The 13137-nt window shown below is 38.2% G+C and overlaps 1 pseudogene; it reads right to left on the bottom strand.

Annotated features, from left to right (window-relative positions):
- Positions 1 to 11260: 11260 nt before the first annotated feature.
- LOC116908287 lies at positions 11261 to 12178 on the bottom strand (annotated as a pseudogene).
- Between the last annotated feature and the right edge of the window lie 959 nt (positions 12179 to 13137).

Raw genomic sequence — 13137 nt, 5'->3', positions numbered from 1 at the left:
AGCGTTGTGCAGGTTTACATCAGCTTTTACCAAGTCCAGTTCTCTCTAGTTTTAGAAGACTTCCTGGGACTGGTGGGGTGCAGATCTCTTTACAGCTGATTTCTGCATAGTGTCAATCACTTGAATGAAAATCTACCAGGACATAAATAGACTAAGGAACAAGTTAAAGTTAAGGGACTTAAATGAAAATCTTAGATCCTGAGCATCCTCCTCAGGAATAGAAAATATTTGGGGAGCTTAGGTTATTGATTGACATGACAGGAACACTTATGTGGAGTATGTCTGACTTGTGACAGGTGGACCCAAGTTGTGACACCTGAAACTGACAAGAGATCTGTGAGACAGGTTCAGCTCTGGGCACCATCAGGCTGGTTGGTCAGAGCAGAAGAGTTGGTCTTTCCTCTGCTCTCAGGTGTGTTGGTGCCCCTTGTGACTGGCTTTCAGCTCTGGGCACAGGCAAAACCAGAAGGCTCCTGCCCCTGGCTGCTGCTAGTTTCCTGTATCCAGATAGTACTAGGCAGGGTCCTCTGGGTCCAGGAATGTGAGCAGAAGTGGCAGTGTTCCCTGAGCTCCCAGGATTTTCAGCACTGCTGAGAGTACAGCTCTGTCTCCCAGGGGATTTGGGTACAGAGAGCTAGGAGACCAGGTCAGCTCTAGGCACAGTCCAATAGGTTGTCATTCTTTTCTTTATTGGATTTTTTTAAAATTTACATTTCAAATGTTATTCCCTTTCTCAGTTTCCTATCCATAAGCCCCCTCCTCACACCTCCTCCCCTTCTTATCATGGGTATTCCACTTCCAACAACCCCTTCTTCCCACCCCCATTCTGTCTTAGTACATTCTCCAGCACTGAACTAGCCTGGCAGGACCAAGGGCTTCTCCTCCCATTGGTGTCCAACAAGGCCATCCTTTGCTATATAAGCAGCTGCAACCATAGGCTTATTCACGTGTTGTCTTCGGGTGCAGTGGTTTCAGTCCCTGGGAGCCCAGTGGTTGGTATTGCTGTTCTTATGGGGTTGCAAGCCCCTTCAGCTCCTTCAATCCTTTCTCTTAACTCCTCCAATGGGGACCCCGTTCTCAGTTCAATGGTTTGCTGCCAGCATCCACCTCTGTATTTGGTCATTTTAAGGGATACTTGAAATGGTCATATGTTTTAGATAGGAGGAAACTATGAGCAGCAGTGCACACTAGGGGATTTCTTTCTTCCTCTTCTACCCTTTTCCTTCTTAAGTAAAAAGGAAGGGTTTGAAAAGAAACAATGGGATTAGTAGTATTATAAGAAATTAGGTAAGTGCAGATGATTACTAAATTCATGTTAAGTGAAAACATTTTATAAGCATAATCTTTATATTGATAGAAATCTTTTATATTCTGAGACAAAATTGAAGATATATTTTCTTGTATTTATAGAGAGAATTATATATTGATACAGGGTTTAAAGTTTTCATTGGTATAAATTTTGTATATTGATCCAAAATTTAAAATTAATTTTTGTTCTCTGATAGGCATTGTGCCTGAAGGATAAGCATGGCTTACCTGAAGTACATCTAGATTAAATAAATGAAAATAAAATCATGGAAAACTACTCCTTAGTAATATTAGATTCTGATTTAATTACATTAAAGTGTTTTCAGGATTATTCAAATAGTAAATATCTAAGTGTAATCAATATTTAACGATTCAGTTAGATAGAGGATAGGTAGATGGATAGATAGATAGATAGATAGATAGATAGATAGATAGATAGATAGGGGATAGAGGATCTTCAAAAACATCAGAGATTCACAGAATATAGCATTTAAATTATTTTATTAGTAATAGATCCTTTGACTTTCAGAAATGTCTGCTACTGACAGTACTCCCATCCTACTTCAAAGAAGATACTGAGCATCATTTTCCATTTGAGTCATTTCTGCTCTGTAGCCTAGCTACTAGGGTAAAAATACCCTAATTTCATCTAGACAAATGCTGTCCAAACAGTACAAATGAACGTGAAATGGTATACTGCTAAACTCACCCCAAAGAGGTAAGCTATCATTCATAATTCCTTCTTCTTTAGATGTCAGACAGTGCTCTAATGTAACAGTCAGCTGTCTCTGTAAATTGTATAGTTTTTGGAAGCTATGTCTTGTGCTTCCTACACATTCAAGTATATTTAATTCCTTCTCAGATTTCCCAGATTGAGATGAGGTTGAAGATTATAGTCTTATAATTGAACAGTTGTTTAGCAATAAAGAAGGTGTTCTAGATTTGAAAGGATGGTTTTTCAGATAGTTTTACCAGTTGAAACAAAACTTCATTAAAACAAATTGCAAACTTTTTAAGTTAGGATAGAAGATAGAATATTTTATCTACATTGCCAAAAATGTGATGGACTGATGTTATCAATTATATATCACACTTCATAATTACACCAATTATATAATTTATGACTTAAATGAAAAGAGCCATTTAATTGGACAAAAAGGAAAAAAGTAGTGCTGTACAAATGCTAATTATACTCCCAAAAATTACTTTTGCAGGAGAAAGTGTCATAAATGAGTTCTGGGAAGACCTGCCCCTAGTTGGTTCTGATTGGTAAATAAGAAGCCAACAGCCAACAACTAGAACAGAAATAAAAATCTTCATGACACATAATAATCAAAACAGTAAATATACAGAACAAAGATAGAATTTTAAAAGCAGCAAGGGGAAAAGGACTAGTAACATAAAAAGTCAAACCTGTTAGAATTAAACCCGATTTCTTATCAGATACTCTAAAAGACTGAAGGGCCTAGGCAGAACTCTTGCAGACCCTAAGTGACCAAAAATAACATCCCACACTACAATGCTCAGCAAATTTTCAATTACCATGCACATAAAAACTAAGGTATTCCATGACAAAACCAAATTCAGACAAGACCTTTCCACTAACACAGGCCTACAGAGGATGCTCAAAGGAATTTTCTAACCCAAAGAGGCTAGCTGTACTTAAGAAAACACAAGAAATAAAAAACCTCACACCACTAAAAGCAATAAAAAAAAAAAAAACACACACACACACACACACACACACACACACACACACACACACAGAGAGAGAGAGAGAGAGAGAGAGAGAGAGAGAGAGAGAAAGCACCACCATCACCATCAACATAACAGGCATTAATGGTCATCGCCATCATTGGACTCATTTCAACAAACAGCTAACAAGAATGGATATATAAACTGAATTCATCATTCTGCACAAATAAAAAAACATGTCTCATCAACAAAGATAGTCATTATCTCTAATTAGGGCTGGAGAAAGGTGTTCCAAGCAAATGGGCAAAAAACAAGCTGGATGGCATTCTAATAATAAAACCCATCAAAAAAAAAATCCACCAAGAGAACATCCTAATTCTGAATATTCAGTCCCAAATACAAAGAAGCATACACATTCATAAAAGAAACATTGCTATAACTTAAACTGCACTTGAAATATACATTAATGGGGGGAGACCTTAACACCCCACTCCCACCAATGGCCAGGTCACTGAGACAAAAACTAAGCAGAAAAATAGCGAAGCTAACAAAATTTATGATTCAAATGTACCTAACAGATGTCTATAGAATATTTCATCCAAACATAACAGAAGATACATTCTTCTCAGCACTTCATAAAACCTTCTCCAAAATTGACCATATCCGTCACAAAGTAAACGTCAACAGATACAAGAAGATTGAAATATCCTTGTGCATCCTATCAGGTCAAAATGAATAAAAGCTAGACTTCAACAACAACAGAAACAACAAAAAGCCTACACATTCATGAAAATAGAACAACTCTGTACTCAATGATCATTAGGTCAGGTAATAATTAAATAAATGAAAGACGTTCTAGAATTCAATGAAAATGAGGGCACAATGTACCCAAACAAAATAGAAACTGTGCTAAGCAGAAAGTTTATAGCACTAAATTGCCTTCATAAAGAAATTGGAAACTCTCAAACCTAATGAATTAAAAAGTACATCTGAAGGCTCAAAGAAAATAGAGGAACACACCCAGGAGGAATAGATGGCAGGAAATAATCAGACTAAGGGACTGAAATTAATTAATTGAAACAAAGAGCAGAACAAGACAAAATCAATGGAAACCAAGACATGGTTTTTGAGAAAATCAACAAGATAAACTCTTAGACTAATTAAATAAAAAGGTAGAGAGATAGAATTAACAAAATAGGAAATAAAAAGGAAAGAGATAACAATTATGGACACTGAGAAATTCAAAGAATCATTAGATCTTATTTCAAAAGCCTGTATTCAACAAAGTTAGAAAAATCGAAAATTAAATGGATGATTTTTCTAGATGGATACCAGTTACAAATCTAAATCAAAGATGAGGTTCATCTATCTGTATATTATTGTAAAAATATAAAAAATAAAAATGTTAATGTCTTTTTACCTCACAAGGTCTGCATCAGGTGCCTCAAAGATATCTGCTAGATATCTTGGGAAACACATCACAGCCACACACTTTCCTACACTCAAACCTCACATAAAAGAACACACAACACAATAATCTTAGATCCAATTGATAAGGTATAGTGCCCATTTAATCATACAAAGCCGGTACCATCCAATCGCCAGAACACATTAACAACCTGTAAATACACAGAGCAGAATCTTTTTTTTTTAAGTCTTTATTAACAGGTATTTCTTATTTACATTTAGGTTGGTATTCCCTTTTCCCCAGTTTCTGGGCCAACATCCACTAACCCCCCTCCTTCTATGTTGGTGTTCCCCTCCCCATCCTCCCCCCATTACCGCCTCCCCCCAACAATCACGTTCACTGGGGTTCAGTCTTGCTTGGGACCAGGCTTCCCCTTCACTGAATTGCTCTTACTAGGCTATTTATTTGCCTATGGTCAAGTCCAGGGTCAGTCATGTATAGTCTTTGGGTAGTGGCTTAGTCCTGGAATCTGGTTGGTTGGCATTGTTGTTCATATGGTCTGAGCCTTCAAGCTCTTCCAGTCCTTTCTCTGATTCCTTCAACAGGATCCGTTCTCAGGTCGATGGTTTTTACTGGCATCCGCCTATATATTTGCTGTATTCTGACTGTGTCTCTCAGGAGAGATCTACATCCGGTTCTTGTCAGCCTGCACTTCTTTGCTTCATCCATCTTATCTTAACATCACCTGCCATGGCTTCATACCCTCTCTTCTCCCCTGTCTCCTCCTTTCTCTTCAGTCTCCTCCTCTTCCTTCAAACTTCTCTCCTGCCCATCCTTCCTTCTCCTCCAATGACAGGCCTCCTTCTATCCTGTACCTGCCCCTCACTGTACTTTACAAATTCAATGGGGAGAAAGTTCTGGTGAACTCACCTGATTCCTGAGTACGTGACTAGGCAGCTGTCCTTGGGGCACTGGAATTAGCATCAAAATACAGATAACATCAGGGCAAACTACAACATCTGTATAGTCCTATAACCCCAAAGGAATTAATAGAAGCAGTCATTTTTTTTTTTAAAGTAAACCAACTGAAAAAGAGGAAGGCAGGCAGGTCCAGATGGTTTTAGAGTAGAATTCTACAATACTTTCACAGAAGAGGTATACTAATACTCCTCAAACTATTCCACAAAATAGAAACAGAAGGAACACCACCAAACTCATTCTATAAGGCCACAGTTACCCTGATACCTAAACCACACAGAGAAAGAGGACTTCAGATTGATCTCTCTTAAGAACACTGATGCAAAAATATTAAATAAAATATTCAAAAGCTGAATCCAGGAACACAATGAAGACATCATTCCTCAGGATCAAGTAGGCTTCATCTCAGGGATGCAGGGGTGATTCAAAATATAAAAACCTACCAACATAATCTAGCGTATAAACAAACTGAAAGGAAGAAAATGATTATTTCACTAGATGCCAAAAAGGTATTTGACAAAATCCAACACTTCTTCATGATAAAACTCTTGGAGAGAACAGGTATATAAGGAGCATACCTAAAAACAATAAAGGAAATATACACAAAACCAATAGCCAACATCGAATACATGGAGAGAACCTTAAGGCATTTCCACTAAAACCAGGAATAAGACAAGGCTGTCATCCATGCTCTCCACATCTCTTCAATATAATACTTGAAGTTCTAGCTAAAGCAATAAGACAACTAAAGAAGACTCAGGGGATACAGACTAGAAAGAAAAAAGTCAAAGTATCTCTATATCCAGGTGATATGATACTATACATAAGTGAACCCAAAATTTCTACCAGAGAACTCCTTCAGCTGATAAACAACTTCAGCAAAGTGATCTTTTCAAAGCCATATTTTCTTTTTTTTAACCTTTTATTGATTTTGTGTGTGCTCTGTGTGTGAGGTTCACTCCAGTCCCACTCATCTCCCCATTATCCTGTTGTTGCCCTGTGTCATGGAGATCCTTCATCTTTGAATCAGCAGGCCTTAGACATGTTCCAGCACTTCAAAAATGATGGAGATTTTTGGGTTGGTCAACTCAAAGTCCTGGATCTGAGCCAATCAGCTGCCCACCTCTCTCATATTAGCACCACCAGGAGGAGCTTTCCAGGACGGCTCCTGCTAACCCTCCCAATGATGCCACTTGCATGAGGAAAGGGCAGCTCTTTGACTCTCATACACTTAGGGCTGGCTCCCCAGTACAGAGGCCTCTGGAGACACCACCATTGTGCTGCCCAGTCCAGGCACAGGCCCACTCTCCCAAGAGCTGTGGCTAATGAAGGCTAAGCCAGCCGTCCTGCTCTCACACCCTTGGGATTGACTCACTTATGTCTTCACTATCAGGGCAAGCTCCACTACATTCCCAAGCTAAGGCCTACATTCCCAAGTACGATACAGCCAGTGAAGGGCAGGGTTAGCTCTTCTGCTCTCACAGGTGCCTCAGATAGCCAGAAGCAAGGGGATAGAGGAGACAATACCCCCATGCCCAAGTCAATCTCACTACAGATGAGTGGCAGGGGTGGTTAACACCCACCACTAGGGCCAACAAATATTTCCAATTTAAAGAAAAAGCAAAAGGATGTCAGTACCTGAGTGACTATCAGGCTGACAAAAAAAAAAAAAATGGTCAGAGGCAAGCATCCCTAAGCCAAGATGACCTGGGCTGATTTGTTTCATGAGACAGCTTCAGCTTCTTTCATTTTTTTTTTCCTACTTGGTTTTTCTTCTAGACCATTTTTAAATGGATTCCTTAGGTCTAGTCCTCTGTGTCCTGAAAACATGTATGTATTCGATTACCGCAGGTTTATATCTGGCCATAGCCATCTTTTTAAAGTGAAAAATAGAATTAGTAAAATTACTAGAAGAATCTCTGCATATAACAAAGCAGTGAAGTTTTCAGACCCATTGAATTTGAGGATATTCAAGGACAAACATTTGGTTTTATCCATGACACTATTCAAAGATAAGTCTAAAACCCAGAAGACATGTTACTTAGCCTTTTTAAATAGAGTAAAAAAAATTACTGACCATAGTAAACAAAACCTCACTTATATTGCCATGTTTGAGAAATAAAAGTATTAAAGACTTTTACTTATGTCTTTAATTACCCTCTTTAAAGTTCTTTCCTAAATGTGACTGATTGCTCTGGTATTTGAGTTAAGAACATTGCAAAGGTTAAAAAGATAAAATTGCCTATATTGTTCCACCTGTAAAACTTTTCAGTTTTATTTTTAATCCTTGTATATAAATGCTTGTAGGTACAGTTTATTAAACATGAATTCATTTTATGTGTCTAAAAATGCTGAGTTTTTACTTTACCCTCATCTATTATTTTTATTCTACTTTTATTTTTATTATTTCTAGAACAAGATTTATCATTCAAAGAAAAATCTTAGTCCAATATGTCTTACAGACTTTTTATTGGCTCCTTAATTGTCTTATAGCACATAGTCACCCCTTAATCAAGATGAGGGTGAAGTTACATAGCTGTTACTTATAAACATTATTTTAAAAAGGAAGAGTTGAATCAAAGATATATATATATATATACATATATATATATATTGTATATAAGTAGTAGTTATGAGGGTTACCTATGTATAGATTTTCAATTATCAACCCCTTTTTATAAGTTTAAGTTAACTTTTTTTTACAGGTTTACAATTTTTTTTGCCATACCCAGTGGAACTTATAAATCTTGAAGCACAGAAAGTTTATACTACAGTCTTACAAGCCTTGAGATAAAGTTTTACTTCAAATAAGTATTGGAGAATTAAATGAAACCAAACCTGTGAGGAGTAGCAGTAATCCCCACTGGGAATAGTCTACCTTTTTTACAGCACACAGGGTTTTCTCCTGTGTTGTTTGGTTTTTCTCCCTTGTCCAAAGTCAAGTGGTCCACCTGATACAAACATAATTTTAAAGAAAACTTTTCCAACAGTCACACTTGGCATTGGGTAGGGAGTGAAAAGAAGCTATTTGTACAAATTCCAGAACCAGCTTTCAATAAAGCACAACAGCATAAAAGAGACATTTTAATATTCTCCATACCTATAATACATCTGAATCCCTGCAAAACTGAATCCAGTGACCTAGCCAGGGAGTCAGAGATAGAGAAAAGGGGTGCTCAGAGATGGGACTGAGGTTATCCCAGTAAAGCGCAGCAGACAGGAGCAGAAAGCAGAGTAGGAAGCTCAGAGAGAGCACATCACTGAGGTTCTGTTTCCTATGTCTGCCTGTAACTGGAAAAGATCAATAAGGACATAGAAACACATACAAGAGACAGAAACAACTAATTATAACAGAGAGATCGTAGTTTGTCCAAGTTTTTATGAATGGAAGATTTTTGACACTTTGTTTTAATTTTCTCAAGAACAATAAGCAATCTACTCAACATTGCAACAAAATTACCGCAGGCCAGAAAACACAGGCTAAACAGAAGCTTAACAAAAAGGTTTGTGCAGTCAGAGAACACCATACAAAAAACAAACAATTGGTATGCACCTTCATTTATATATACAGCAGTCCGTTTTCATCTCAGCTTTTCTGTGGTCCCTCAAGTATGGGTCTCCCAGTTTCTCAGATTCCATGCCAGGAGCCCTCAGGGAACCAAACAATGGGAGTGAGCTTTGTCCAGGCTGAACCGCTGACATGAAAATTAACTCTGGGTCCAGTTTTTCCTCAATTCAACCACATTCCTGCTTCAGTCAGTGCCCTTACACCTCTAGCTCTTTTCCACATTCTAGGCATGGAGAACCTGCCAGTGGTTTCCCCAAGCACTGAGTCTCTCTGATTTATATCACAGGCCCCCAGGTGGAAGTCTGAAGGGACCCAAGAGAGGTCAGAAAAATTGGCAGCTCCAGCAAATGCCCAGATCTCATTGGGACCTCAAAATATTATGGTCTGGGTGTTTGCCAGACTGAAGAAGAAAGAATACATTTTAACAAAGGGCTTTTGTTCAGATACTGGCTGGCCAGGGCTACACATTCTAGATTACCAGTGTAGCACTAAGCCATACAAGACAATGGTTTATAATGGCCATGAGACATATGGTTACATTCCACTTATGTGCAGACATACGTGCTGCAATCAGGAGGTTACATTCTGTTGATGTACACACATGTATCTTTGCCTAAGTGCAGCCATGTCTATGTGCAATCACAGCTTTTAGCAGATGGCAGGTTTCCTGGCTGTCTTGAGCAAGCAAGATTTGTTTACAGAAGCAGAGGCACTGGTTAACATTTTGACCATTATTGTGACTTTCCTTAAAATTGTACAAGAATGGTCATTAACATTCTTTAAGTTTCCATCTATCCTTGGGTCTTTCAGGATAGAGGCAATTTTGTTTCATAGATCTCTTAATCACAGTAAGTTAAATTTGAAACACACTGTTAGCCATCACACAGTAGTAAACTTACTTATTCATATTATTTCCAATGAAGACATAGCAGGTTCATTTATTTTATAGGTTCATGAGGTAAAAACCTGCTATAGGTTCACATATCTTGAATGATCTAAATTACTGTTTCAGAGTAATGGAATCACAATAGATTCATCACCTCCTATTTATCAAACTGCTTTATGACTATGAGAAAAGACCAAAGTGCAAAGGACAGTCTCCCTTCTTCAGTCTTTTTTGAGAAACTAAAACTTTTAAAATGAAATCTTTTATAAATCATCCAAGAGGGTTACTAACTGATCTCGTGAGACACTGTCTCTAAGACTACTGAAATCAGCATTTAGTGTCACAGCTATTTAAACTTTGCAAATGTACCTATTCAAAGTGGTGCTTAAGATGTAGCCCTGAGGTAGGACACTTGCAAAGCATGAAAGAGAGTCAGAATACAATCCCCTCAAACACCCTACAAAATAATAACATAAAATAAATATGTACATTTAATAAAAGGTCTTTTGGTTTTTCAGTTTCTGAATGGAATTTTGACCATCATTTTATACATACATCCTCACGATTTTAAAGGCTGTAGGGAATTGTACTGGTACATGGTAATTCAAATGTGTTTTGGGTTTTTTTGTTTGTTTGTTTGGTTGGTTGGTTGGGTTTTGTTTTGTTTTGTTTTTCTTTTTTTGTTGTTTTTTGTTTTTTGTTTTCAATACTGAAGAAGATACCTTTGCTTCTAGAAAAATACAGATAAAATATTCTCTCTACCCTAAAAGGATGATAGGTTAATCATGCTTCACTTTCTTTACATTTGAATTTTCCATGATAATTAATTTACAAATTTGTTAAAAAATTGGATTCTGCATTATTCTCGCCTCAGTGCTTTAAAATACTTATGTGTAGTTTCCTTCATCTTAAACAAACAAAACCTGTGAGTCTAATCCAGTCCTCGGGAATGTAAGCAACTGACAACTTTCACCATTAAGAGTAAGAAATGTTGGCATTCAGATCCCCATCACAAGAGAAATGGGTCATTTTCTTCTCCAGCTTCAATGAGACAAATAGGCTATTGAGCACACCTCACCGTCAAGCAAGTATCTTACAAAGGATGCCTCTGTGTCTGTCCTCTTTGAGTAAGGAATACTGAAGACCCACCCTTTCGGCAGGTTTCCCTCCTTCCACTATTGGACAAAGAGGGATAGATTTCTCAGTGATTTCCTAGAGTGTTGTCAATCTCCAGAATTGGGGAAGATAACCATTAATGCAATAATTCTCAAGCAAACTGAAATAAAAACTGTGAGTCAAATCCAGAGCCTCAGAAATGACAACAAATATTCTGACAGTGAACTACTTCTCCAGTCAGCTCCGTAGCTGTAACTTTTACATATCTCATGATTTACATTGGTAACAAAATAGATTCTACTTAGGTAAAAATGCTTTTCTTCAAAGTTTTTCTCAGTGCAATGTGGACATCCTTATTCCTTATACTATAGATGAAAGGATTCAACATTGGGCCTACAATGATATAAAAAATGGTAGACACTTTATCATCATCCTCAGATGCACTAGATGGTTTAAGATACATGAACGCTGAAGCTCCAAAGAAAAGAGAAACAGCTATGACATGGGAGCCACAGGTACTGGAAGGCTTTTTCCTACCTTCTGCAGAATGGATGCTGAGGATGTTGGAAAAGGACAAAGTGTAAATAAGGAATAGTCAGGGTGGGAACTATCCATTGACACCCACAACAATGAAAACCACCAGCTCATTGATTGTGGTACTTGCAGGAGTTTCAGGAGAGGGGTGTCACATGTAATGATTGATGATGTCACAGAAGGTGATCATCATGCAAATTGTGTGTGCTATGGCACCTAAGCCCCAGTATCACACACACCCCCACTGTCATCAGAGGCAGACCTGATGGGACATGGTGACCTGAAAAGCAGGGGGGCTTACAGATGGCAACATTATCATCATAGGCCATTGCTGTCAAAATGTAGCATTCATCAATAACAAAGAAGAGAGAAAAGAGCTGAGTCATGCACTCAGCATGAGAGATGATGTTCTGCTTCACAAAACCACCAGCATTCTGGGGTTATGACAGTGGGAGTAGCAGAAATCAGAAAGGAAAGGTTGAAGAGAAAGTAGTACATGAGGGGTGTGCAGGTGATTCAAAACAATCAGAACAATCAAGCCCAGGTTCCCCACCACAGAGACCACATAGATTCCCAGGAAGAGGAAGAAGAGAGGCAGCTGGAGCTCTGGCTCTTGTGTCAAGCCCAGCAGGATGAATTCTTTCACTGAAGAGACATTTCCTAAAGCCATTCTTCCCAAGGACATATCTGTAAGAATAGTAAAAAAATATAGCATTAAAATAAAAACCAGCCATTTTTCTTTTTTTTTGGTTATTTTATTTTGTTTATTACATTTCAAATGTTATCCCCTTCATGGTTTCCCCTGTGGAAACTCCCTATACCACCCCCTCCCCCAGCATCTATGAGAGTGCTCCCTCCCCTACCCACACACTCCCTGCCTCAACACTGTAGCATTCCCCTACAATGGGTCATCCAGTTTCAAGGACAGCGGCCTCCTCCCATTGATGCCAGATAAAGGTTATGTCTCTGAAATCTACTACACTAAAGACTAAGAACTAGAATAAGATGTTAAACTCAAGCTCACACTTCTATGCCTTCTCCCTCCTCTGTTTTATAAGAGTTAAGGCACAGAAATAATATAAATTTATGGAAGGCACGTCTTTGGGAATAATATTCAGGGAACCAATGACCATTATGGTCTTTGTAGGATCTCAGTTTTCCTTCTACCTTGACAATTCACTCCCTACTTCAGGCTCAGTGGTGATCTCAAAACAGAAAAGAAAAGGCACATCAAAGGCTTACTGGGTTGCTCAGGGGAAGTTGGGGAAAAGAAAAGCATCCAATTCAATAATTACCTTTGTAAATGGGGACCTCACAAGTGATATCACTTAAGCTTCTGTCCTCTCAGAAAATGTCATGTACAAATGACAGGGATGAGCTGTAAAGGTGTATAGCCCAGAAAAAATATTTTCTCTTTATTAGGTTTTGGCTTTCTGATGGTGAGGGACCTTAATTTCAGATTGGAAAATCCCGAGCTCATTCTTCCAGATTCTGAGAAGCCATGTTTGGATCATGATTTCTGGTAGTAACTTTTTTCTACAATGTCTTCTCTATCTGAGGTTAGTAATAATAGCACCTAACTGATGTCACAAAACCTAGTAATGACCCAAGGGTTTTATGAGTTGCAATCTTAGGGCCTGAGTA

This window comes from Rattus rattus, chromosome 8, assembly GCF_011064425.1.
Source record: "Rattus rattus isolate New Zealand chromosome 8, Rrattus_CSIRO_v1, whole genome shotgun sequence".
Taxonomy (NCBI): Eukaryota; Metazoa; Chordata; class Mammalia; order Rodentia; family Muridae; genus Rattus; species Rattus rattus.
Note: the sequence above shows the minus strand (reverse complement) of the source record. Positions and strands in the feature narration are given on the sequence as shown.